Source organism: Oryctolagus cuniculus, chromosome 14 (assembly GCF_964237555.1).
Source record: "Oryctolagus cuniculus chromosome 14, mOryCun1.1, whole genome shotgun sequence".
NCBI lineage: Eukaryota > Metazoa > Chordata > Mammalia > Lagomorpha > Leporidae > Oryctolagus > Oryctolagus cuniculus.
Genome location: NC_091445.1, coordinates 33777433 through 33785778, shown reverse-complemented (window position 1 = coordinate 33785778; position 8346 = coordinate 33777433). Strand labels below are relative to the sequence as shown.

General features: G+C 38.8%; 1 pseudogene; it reads left to right on the top strand.

Moving 5' to 3' along the window:
* Positions 1 to 1970: 1970 nt before the first annotated feature.
* Positions 1971 to 2569, top strand: LOC100347826 (N-alpha-acetyltransferase 50 pseudogene; annotated as a pseudogene).
* The last annotated feature ends 5777 nt before the right edge of the window (positions 2570 to 8346 follow it).

The following is an 8346-nucleotide window of genomic DNA, read 5'->3' as shown; positions in this document are numbered from 1 at the left end:
GTTTATTTATTTGAAAGGCAGAATGACAACGAGAGAGTGAGAGCGAGAGACTGAGAGAGAGAGAGAGAGAGGTCTTCCATCTGCTGACTCCCTCCAAATGCCGGGGCTAGGTCAGTTTGAAGCCAGGAGCTTGGAACTGCTTCTAGATCTACCACGTGGAAAGCAGACACCCAAGTTTTTGAGCCATCATCTTCTGCCTCCCAGGAACATTAGCAAGAACCTGGATGGGAGGTATACAGTAGCCTGGATTCAAACCTGGCACTTTGGTATGGGATGTGGGTGCCCTGGGTGGCAGTCCAATCTGCTGTGCCACAATGCCTACCTTTGGAATTGAGAGTTCTTAGAAGACTCAACTAAGATTTCAGACTGAGGTACTAGCAAGGACCAAGGATAACAGGAATAGCCAGGTAATGAGAAATATAGAAAAGAGATCAGACCTATATAATGTCTAATACAATCAGATCATCATCCAACTTGTGGTTTAAGAGAGCTATGGATTGCTACTTCACCATGGGAAGGAGAACGTAATGAATTAATCAGTTTTGGATTATGGAAATGAAATTGATAAATTAGAAAAGATTAAGGATACATATAATTGTGATTATGTCAATCACTCATTTATTTTTTGCGTATTAGAGAAATTATTTTGGTTTTAATGACAAAGATAGCACCTGTTCAAAAACTCAACAGACAGACATTAGTGTAGTGCTTAAGGTGCCCATGTCCCATATTGCAGCGGCTAGATTTGATTCCTGGGTATAATTCCTTACTCCAGCTTCCTGCTAATGCAGATCAAAGGAAGCAGCCCTGATGGCACAAGTGATTGTGTTCGAGTCATACGTGTGGGAGACATGGATTAAATTGCCAGTCTTAAATGGGGAAACTGCTAACATTGAAGAGTGAACCAATGGGTGAGAGCTCTCTGTCTCTCAGATGAATTTAAAACTTTAAAAAAAATGTTCATAGGGTAAAAGATGATATTCAGAGAAAGTCCCCATCTCCTTTATGGGGATATTCATAATTAATGTTATTCTTTCCTTGTGAAATTTTTTCCATGAGTTTCATTTCAAAATTGTTTGCACATGGAAAAATCTGTGGTTCACACAGCTTTCTGATCTTTTTGCCAAACAATATCTCTTAGAAACTATTACATGTCAATGCATACAAAACTGTTTCATTATATTTTAAATTAAAAATTTTAACAGACATATAAAAGTTGCACATACTTATGTGATATGATGTGATATTCCTTTACATACATACATTGTGAAATGTCCAATAAGGGTAAATATATTTATTTCATCAAGCATTTAACATCTCTTTGTAGTGAAAACATTGAAAATTCTCTTATAGTTTTTCTCTAGAAAAATATACAGTACGTTAACATCATCCATAGTCACCCTACTGAGTAATTGATTCCCAGCACTTCTTACTCCTATCGAGATATTACCTAGTACCCATCATCCACATTTCTCAGTCCCTCACCCCCTTCCCCTTCCCAGATTCTGGTAACCACCATTATTATTTTTAACTTCTAAGAGATCACCTTATTTTTAGATTCTGCATATGAGTGAAATTGTGTTACTTATCTTTCTGTGCTTAGCTTGTTTCACTTAAAATAATGATCTCCAGTTCTATAAATGTCTTTACAAATGACAAGATTTCTTCCTTTTTATGACTGAGTAGTATTCTACTGTGTATATGCATCACATTTTCTTTATCCATTCACCAGTGTATAGAAATTTAAGAGAGGGGGCGTGGCTGGCTGGCGGCGGCGGCAGTGGCAGCAGCAGGAGCCGAGTTCTCAGGTGCACCTGTGGGGCAGCGCCAGCACCCTCCTGGCGGTGAGAGACACCTCCCACCCACTCCAGAGGCTCAGGGCCACGCTCGGCTGTCTCAGTCTCCGTCCCACGCTCCGCTCCCTGCCCAAAGCGAGGAGGCTGGCTGGGGAGGTTGAGTGGCCGGAGCTGAGGGCGCTGAGGGCTCTGGGCGGCCACAACGACGGCGTTGATAGCGGCGATAGCGACGGCCTCAGCAGGCGGGGAAGATGAAAGGCAGCCAGATCGAGCTGGGAGATGTGACACCACACAATATTAAACAGTTGAAGAGGTTGAACCAAGTTATCTTTCCAGTCAGCTACAATGACAAGTTCTACAAGGACGCGCTGGAGGTTGGAGAGCTAGCAAAACTGCCTATTTCAATGATATTTGCTATAGGTGCAGTATGCTGTAGGGTGGATCATTCACAGAATCAGAAGAGGCTTTACATCATGACACTAGGATGTCTGGCACCTTACCGAAGGCTAGGAATAGGGACGAAAATGCTAAATCACTTCTTAAACATCTGTGAAAAAGATGAAGCTTTTGACATTTTATCTGCATGTGCAGATCAGCAATGAATCGGCAATTAACTTCTACAGGAAATTTGGCATTGAGATTATTGAGACAAAGAACTACTGTAAGAGGATAGAGCAAGCAGATGATCACGTGCTACAGAAAAACCTCAAAGTCCCTTCCAGTCAGAATGCAGACGTGCAAAAGACAGACAACTGAACAAATTACAAATGAACTTTCTTGCACTTGCTTGTCACCAAATAAAAGAAAGTCCCATTGATCCCCCCCCCCCTTCTTTTAAAGCTTTCTTCCTTCCTTGTTCTTGTTTCTCCTCCTTTCTTTCCTTCTAGAATTTTCATTCTTTCAAGGACTTTCAAAAATAATCATGTTTGGATTGTTTTAGTTCTCTTATTTTTTGTGACGTAGTTTGATTGAAGGAAAGAGAAGGTAGATATGTATAGTTTCACAGTTAAGATATATGGTCCCAAAAATTTGGGTGTCAAATAATTCCAAATTTTTTAGCTGATTTTTTTAATGTCCTGCTTTCACATTGAAGGTCAGAACCTACAAAACCTTTCATTTCAAAAGACAAAAAGAAGCAGCAGCAATATCTTGTTCTCTAATTCATAGACAAGTTTAGTGTGTTTGTGGTACTTTGAATTTTTAAAGACTATTTGTGGGATTAATCCCTTGACATTGCCTTCACTCCACCTTTAGTCCTTCCTTCTGAGCACTCTCAGGAGTTGAACCATTGTTATCCTTGTTAGAAGTACTAAGTTTATTTTGGTTTCTCAAGAAATTTATTTCTTCTCTTGTTGGTGGATGGGACAGTTTGGGTAGGTAGTGTATACTTTGGTTTAAGTATTTGAAGTAAACTGCTTTTTTGTTAATGAGTGGGCTTGTTGGCAGGTTTGTTTTTCCTGCTGTTGATCATTACTAGTGGCATTAACTCTGAGAGTTGGGCTGGTGAGATTAATTTTTTTTAATATCCCAACTAGAGATATGGCCTTTATCTGACCTAAAGAAGTTTGTTGTGATTTAAGTTTTTTCTCCTCTTATTTTTCTTCAGTAAACCCAGTAATAGTTTCATATTAAAAATGGAATTGATGTCCTTATAGGTCAATGCCCTTACATAATCCTGAAGCAGATGTTTCTTCTTGGACATATTAAAAAATAACCTAAAAGGAAGCATAGATGTACTTGTGGCACAATAAGTACATTTAATGTTGACTATGCAGGCTGTTAAAAGTGTGACCATCAGTCATTTGCTAATACAGGTAAGAATATCTAGACAGTATTTTTGAGAATAACATAGCTGTGCTATTCCTTATCTGTTGGAGAACATCTCAGATTTGCTTAGATTCTGTGCCTATGTATTTTGAATTGAAGAACTTTGGGTAAGGGGAGTTGTTAAACATAGTGCTTCTATTCTTGGAAAAGTAGAAGTACAAAGTGTTAATAATGCAGATATCACTGTGACCTCTTCTACTGATATCACTGGTTTATGTCAGATAGTTTTCTGGCACTTAGAGAGTGACTTTGACAGACTGATGACTTTTGTGAGATAGGAAATATCTGAAATATTCATATTTTCCTCCCACAGTCCAATCTCCAATATTTAGAACAGATTTCCAGTACTGATGACCCAAAAAACGCTCTCATTAAACTTTAAAACCGTTTACAGGGCTTGGACTTAAGTGGAATATTGATTCATAATACTTATCCTGTTATGTAAATACTGATATGAGGTTTCATCTCCAGATATGTTAAATGACAATAATTATGCAAAGTGTTTATGTACACTTTATAATGTTAAGATTTTGTTTGAGAATGTGAAAGTACAAAGTACAATAGACTTTGCCAGACTTAACTGAGTGCCAAGAATAATACAGAAAAGAAAGATAATTGATGAGTGAGTTTATAGGGTTCTAAACTCCAGATAGTTAAGTGTAGAAAAGACCATACTGGTTTTTAGGGTATCAGTTTCTTAAACGTTTAAACAGTCCAAATCTAAGGTTAGAAGAAAAGTTTAGTAGTTAAGCACCTTTATCTTCACGGATTAGTTTCAGCTTGGCCTTACCAAGAAAAGAGTGCTTGAGTCACAGAAGGCATAATTAGTTTGAAGAACTCAGCCTTTTTGTAAACTTCCAGATATCAATATAGATTTTGATATATAAATGACACTGCCTCTGTTTCTACAACCATTTCACCTGAACTGTCTAATCAGTCCTATGAATGTTTCCCTAAATGTTGTTATTGAGAAACCGAATAGCTGCCTCATTATTAAGTACATGTTATTTAAGGAAGAAAAAAATTTTGAATTGAGTGTTTAGGATCCCTATCATTATAGAATTTCTTTTTCCACGCTAGTCAGTGCCTTAATCTAAATTGTAAATATTTGTAAAGGGTTAATCTTCCTACATCAAACTTATAGAGGAAGAAGAAGTGGAACAGGTAGAAGCTAGGTCTAGTTCATATGCCTATGAATCAGTAAAGACTAATGAAATGTCCCATGTTGATTTGGTTATTTTGATATGTAGAAAAAATTATTTTTTTTCTTTTCCATTTTTTATTTATATAAAGTGAACAAATTTTATATATTCCATATATACAGAGTTAGGAGTGATACTTCCCACACTACCCTCCCTCCAGCCCATGTTGCCACCCTCTCTCATTCTTCCTTCCTTATTCTTTAATTTTTACAGTGACATACCTGCGATTTATTTATAATCATACAATTAACCCTCCAGTAAGTAAAGAATAATCAACTCTCAAAATATCAATTTTGCTCATACATTACATTTTTTTGTACTCTTACCACAGATCAAGGAAAATATGAGGTTTGTCTTTGGGACTGACATATTTCACTAAGTATGGTGGTTTCCAGTTGCATTCATTTTGTTGCAAAAGACCCAAAGGAAATGAAATCAACACATGAAGGCGTTATCTGTACCCCCATGTTTCAGCTCAATTCACAATAGCTAAGGTATAGCTTTATTTTCATTGTTCATTTCTTCATGCCTTCTATTGCTTCAAAATAAACATGTCATTTATCATCAGTGTCTGATATGTCTCATAAATGTATTCCTTGTGGGTCTAATTCTTCTAAACTCTCACCCTGATAAATTTCTCTCACTGTGCTTTTTTGTTAGTGTTGCTCATGATTTTCTGTTTTAATTTTAATTTTAAATTTTCAAATAATACACATTTACTCATTTAATATATACAAATTTGGGGTTTCTTTTTAATGTGAGTTTCTCATTATCCTTGGAAACTTTACTGGTAGGAGTTCTTTGTGATGTAGATTAAAACTGTGGTCTTTTAAAAAGTTTTTACATATGCTTCTGCCAGTGCCTGGTGACACCACCCATCTGGAATTCACCTTAAAATCAATTCTCCACTTGAACTTCAAATTTAACACGTAAATAACAACAAACTCATATGGAAGCTTGATGCTGACTATAATTTGGCAGGAGACAATTCATTATCCTCAACCTAGTGTCAAAGTCCTCAATGCAGACCATTTTAAATGCTGTCTCTTTCCAATCCATGGCCTTATTGTTTTTTTTTTCATTTTCGATTCTCTTTATATACAGAAGATCAGTTTAGCATACATTAAGTAAAGATTTCAACAGTTTGCTCCCACACAGAAACATAAAGTGAAAAATACTGTTTGAGGCCAGCGCTGTGGCTCACTAGGCTAATCCTCCACCTAGCGGCGCCGGCACACCGGGTTCTAGTCCCTGTCGGGGCTCCGGATTCTGTCCCGGTTGCCCCTCTTCCAGGCCAGCTCTCTGCTGTGGCCAGGGAATGCAGTGGAGGATGGCCCAAGTGCTTGGGCCCTGCACCCCATGGGAGACCAGGAAAAGCACCTGGCTCCTGGCTCCTGCCATCGGATCAGCGCGGTGCGCCGGCCGCAGCGTGCCAGCGGCGGTGGCCACTGGAGGGTGAACCAACGGCAAAGGAAGACCTTTCTCTCTGTCTCTCTCTCTCACTGTCCACTCTGCCTGTCAAAAAAAAAAAAATACTGTTTGAGTACTCGTTATAGCATTAAATCTCAATGTACAGCACACTAAGGACAAAGATCCTACATGAGGAGTAAGTGCACAGTGACTCCTGTTGTTGACTTACCAAATTGACACTCTTGTTTATGGCATCAGTAATCACCCTAGGCTCTTGTCATGAGCTGCCAAGGCTATGGAAGCCCCCTGAGTTCACCGACTCTGATCATATTTTTTTTTTTCTTTTATTTAATGAATATAAATTTCCAAAGTACGACTCATGGGTTACAATGGCTTCCCCCCCATACCGTCCCTCCCACCAACAACCCTCCCCTTTCCCACTCCCTCTCCCCTTCCATTCACATCAAGATTCATTTTCGATTATCTTAATATACAGAAGATCAGCTTAGTATACCTTAAGTAAGTATTTCAACAGTTTGCTCCCACACAGAAACATAAAGTGAAAAATAATAGATGATTTTTTTAAAATGATGATGAAATCAGATCAGACCTATTGTCATGTTTAATCCCAGTGAGAGTCAAGTTGGGAATTGAAAATTTCTTTCTTTTTTTTTTTTTTTTTTTACAGAAGATCAGTTTAGTGTACATTAAGTAAAGATTTCAGTCGTTTGCACCCCCATAGAAACACAAAGTGAAATATACTGTTTGAGTACTCGTTATAGCATTAAGCCTCAGTGTACAGCACGTTAAGGACAGAGATCCTACATGAGGAGTAAGTGCACAGTGACTCCTGTTGTTGACTTTACAAATTGACACTCCTGTTTATGGCATCAGTAATCTCCCTATGCACCAGTTATGAGTTTCCAAGGCTATGGAAGCCCCTTGAGTTCTCCGACTCTTATCTTGTTTAGACACGGTCATAGTCAAAGTGGAGGTTCTCTCCTCCCTTCAGAGAAAGGCACCTCCCCCCTTGAAGACCTGTTCTTTCCACTGGGATCTCACTCACAGAGATCTTTTTGCCAGAGTGTCTTGGCTTTCCATGCCTGAAATACTCTCATGGGCTTTTCAGCCAGATCCGAGTGCCTTTAGGGCTGATTCTGAGGCCAGACCGACTCTGATCATATTTAGATAAGGCCATGGTCAAAGTGGAAGTTCTCTCCTCCCTTCAGAGAAAGGTACCTCCTTCTTTGATGACCTGTTCTTTCCACGGGGATCTCACTCACAGAGATCTTTCATTACGTCATTTTTTTCCCAGAGTGTCTTGGCTTTTCATGCCTGAAATACTCTCATGGGCTTTTCAGCCGGATCCGAGTGCCTTTAGGGCTGATTCTGAGGCCAGGGTGCTGTTTAGGACATCTGCCATTCTATGGGTCTGCTGTGTTTCTCACTTCCCATGTTGGATCGTTTTCTCCCTTTTTTATTATATCAGCTAGTATTTGCAGACACTAGTTTATGTGTTCCCTTTGGTTCTTAGTCCTATCATTACGATCAATTGTGAACAGAAATTGATCACTGGGACTAGTGAGATGGCATTGGTACATGCCACCTTGATGGGATTGAATTGGAATCCCCTGGTATGTTTCTAACTCTACTGTTTTGGATTAAAGACTTAAATCTACGACCTGACACCATCAAATTATTAGAGAGCATTGGAAAAACCCTGCAATATATGGTTACCAGCAATGATTTCTTGGAAAACACCCCAGAAGCACAGGCAGTCAAAGCCAAAATTAACATTTGGGATTGCATCAAATTGAGAAGTTTCTGTACTGCAAAAGAAACAGGAAAGTGAAGAGGCAACCGACAGAATGGGAAAATATATTTGCAAACTATGCAACTGATAAAGGGTTGATAACCAGAATCTACAAAGAAATCAAGAAACTCCACATCAAAACAAACAACCCACTTACGAGATGGGCCAAGGACCTCAATAGACATTTTTCAAAAGAGGAAATCCAAATGGCCAACAGACACATGAGAAAATGTTCAAGATCACTAGCAATCAGGGAAATGCAAATCAAAACCACAATGAGGTTTCACCTCACCCCAGT